Source organism: Podarcis filfolensis, assembly GCF_964270895.1.
Source record: "Podarcis filfolensis genome assembly, chromosome: W".
NCBI classification, from domain to species: Eukaryota; Metazoa; Chordata; class Lepidosauria; order Squamata; family Lacertidae; genus Podarcis; species Podarcis filfolensis.
Window position 1 is genome coordinate 19,650,649 of NC_139619.1, and position 3,398 is coordinate 19,654,046.

Genomic DNA, 3,398 nt, shown 5'->3' on the forward strand with positions numbered 1-3,398 from the left:
TATTATTTATGGTATTATTTTACTCCCTTGTCTCCACTTGATGGATTATAATTGTACTGGTCAGATTAGCCAAACAAGTGGCAAGAAAAATTAACCCTTCATATTTTTGGGATGTTATAAATTTTGATTGAGGATTAGCCAAGCAAGTGGCAAGAAAATTAATTTTTTTAAAAAAAAAACATTGGATGCTATAACTGAGATTGAGAATTATTAAGAAAATGTCCCACTCACAGAAAAAGGGAGGTGAAGGGGCAACACCTGGAGAAAGAAGAGGATCAAAACAAGAGACAGAATCGAAAGGAGATATAGTAAAGATGTTTGCAGAGATAAAGAGAGATATTAAGCAAAGTGAGAAAAACTTAGAGACTAGGTTGGAACAGATGGACAAAAAAATTGATATGACAGTTAATGAATTGAAAGGACAAATGAAGGAGATGACAAAGAGAACACAGAGTCTAGAAGAGGGAATGAAAAGAACAAAATTAGAGGGACTTCCGGGTTTAGTGCCATCGGTAATGGCGGACTCCCTCTGATTCTGAGGGACCCGCTCCGCAGAAATCGGGTCAAACCGCTACGGCGAAGCGGAGACCCTTCTAAAATCACAGGCGGGGTGAAGCCTGTGAACGTGGGACTCGGCGGGCACCCTTTGCGCCCCCCAAGGGGAGAACATAAGGGAGAAATTGACATTAGAAATTGCACAGTGGTTAGGTATGGAAGTGGAAGAGGTGAGGAAAACAATTCAAAGTGCATTTCGGATTAAGACAAGATCGGTTAAAGCAAAGAAATTTCCAGGCGATTGTCTAATCATTTTCAAAGATAGAGAAATGAAGAATGTGATATTACAGAAAAATAGAGGGAAAAGATTGATAATCGATGGAAATTTCATAATCATCTTTAGAGACATTCCACTTCACTTGTTAAAAAACCGAGATCCTTACAAGCCATTGACACAAACTTTGAGGAAAAATCAAATTGAATTTAAATGGGAATTCCCAGAAGGTATTTCCTTTTTTCATAAAGGAAAAAAGTTTAAACTTACAAACCCAGATGAAACACAGAAGTTTATGAGAAGATACAAGGAACTGGGAAGAGAAGAAGAAGCAGCAGGAGCTGGAGCAGGAGCAGGATTTGGGGGCCCAGCGGGAGTGGAGGGAGGGAAGAGGGATCGGAAGGAGGAATTGGGAGACAGAGAAGAAGAAGAACAGGAAGAGGAAGAAGAAGAGGAACAGGAAAAAGAAGAAGAAGAAGAACAGGTTTAAGACTTTAATTTATTTGACTTACAAAGAAAGAACACAAGATGGCACTGAAATTATGGACTTGGAATATTAATGGGATTAACGATAAAAAAAACGCAATAAAATTCAATATTATCTGAAGAGGAAGAATTTGGACATTATTTGTTTACAAGAGACTCATGTGGTGAGAAGACATAGAAAGGCATTAATTAATAAGAAATTAGGAAACGAACTTATTCCATCAGACAGAAGCAAGAAGAGAGGGGTGGTGTTGTATATAAAAAATAAATTGGAGGCTCAGCAGATTCTCAAAGATGAAGAAGGCAGTTCAAGTCAAATGGAAAGGCGAAAACTGATAATAGTCGGGATTTATGAACCTAAAGGAAATAAAACTGATTTCTACAAAGAACTTGAAGAAAAGTTACTTGAATTTATGGATCAGAAAATTATAATAATGGGGGATATGAATGGAGTGGTGTCAATGGAAATGGATAGATTATGAGCAAGTGGGAAAGTTAAAGAAGGGAAACTACCTAAGACTTTTTTTCCGATGATTGAGAATTGTAATTTGATAGAAATTTGGAGATTAAGACACCCATTAGAAAAATAATTCACTTACCACTCAGAAGCAAATCAGTCAATGTCAAGAATCGATCAGGTTTGGATTTCTAGTGAATTAACACCAAGAATTTCTAAAATTGAAATACAGCCAAAAGTAATGTCAGATCATAATGCAATAAAGTGTGTTATAAAAGGAATAGAAGAAAAATCCTTTTGATGGAGAATAAATGAGTCTTTTGGACGATCAGAAAATAATAGAAAAGGCACGTAAGAACTTAATGGACTATTTTGTGAACAACTGTAATAAGGGTACAAAAATTAATATGGTATGGGATGCCAGCAAAGCGGTGATGCGGGGATTTTTTATTCAGCAAAATACGATTAAAAACAAATTTAGAGAAAAAGGGAGGAAAGAAATTTTAAAGCAAATAATGGAAAATGAGTAGAAATTAATCGAAAAACCAAACAATTCGAAAATAATGCAAAATATTAAAATATTACAAACTCAATTTGCAGTGATAATAAATAAAGAAGTAGAATGGAATATTAAAAGAATGAGACAGAAAAATTTTGAGTTTGCAAACAAGTCTGGAAGATGGCTGGCATGGCAAATTAAGAAATGAAAGGAACAGAATACAATCAACAAAATTATAGTGGATGGGAAAGAAACAGATAATCCGAAAGAAATTAGAAAAGGGTTTGTAGATTTCTATAGACACTTATATAAAAGAACTGAGAAAAGTGATATTAGAAAAATAGAAGAATTCCTGAGGAAAAAGGAGGTGCAAAAAATCCTGACTGATAAGAAAGACAGACTGAACGACCCAATTGAAATAGAAGAGATTAAGGAAGCTGTAAAAGAATTGAAAAGTGGGAAGACACCGGGACCGGATGGATTCACTGTAAGATACTATAAAGAAATGAAGCACATTCTTTCTGTGCCAATGAAAGAAGTTATGAATAATATATTAAATAATGGAGAATTACCTGAAACATGGAAGGAAGCATATATTACATTTATTCCAAAGCAAGACTCTGATTTAATGCAAGTAAAGAATTATCGGCCAATTTCATTGTTGAATAATGATTATAAATTGTTTGCAAGTATATTAGAGAGCAGGATGAAAAAAATACTGAAATAAATTATACATAAAGATCAGGCAGGTTTTCTTCCTGGCAGACAGATGAAAGATAACATAAGGAACATAGTTAATATTATTGAATATCTGACAGCCAGGAATGAAAAACAAGCAATGTTAATTTTTGTGGATGCGGAAAAGGCCTTTGATAATATATCTTGGGAATTTATGCTTAAAAATTTGGAATTGATGGATATGGGTCAATCCTTCCTTAATGGTTTAAGAGCTATATATACTGAGAAAAAGTTGATTGTAAATAATATAACAACAGACAATATTGTAATTACTAAAGGCACAAGACAAGGATGCCCCCTTTCTTCACTATTACTCTTAGAAGTACTTCTAAGGTTGATAAGGAAGAATGAGTTGATAAAGGGGGTTACAGTCGGTCGGAATGAATATAAGGTAAAAGCCTTTGCTGATGACTTGGTATTAACAATTGAGGAACCATCAATAAGTATTA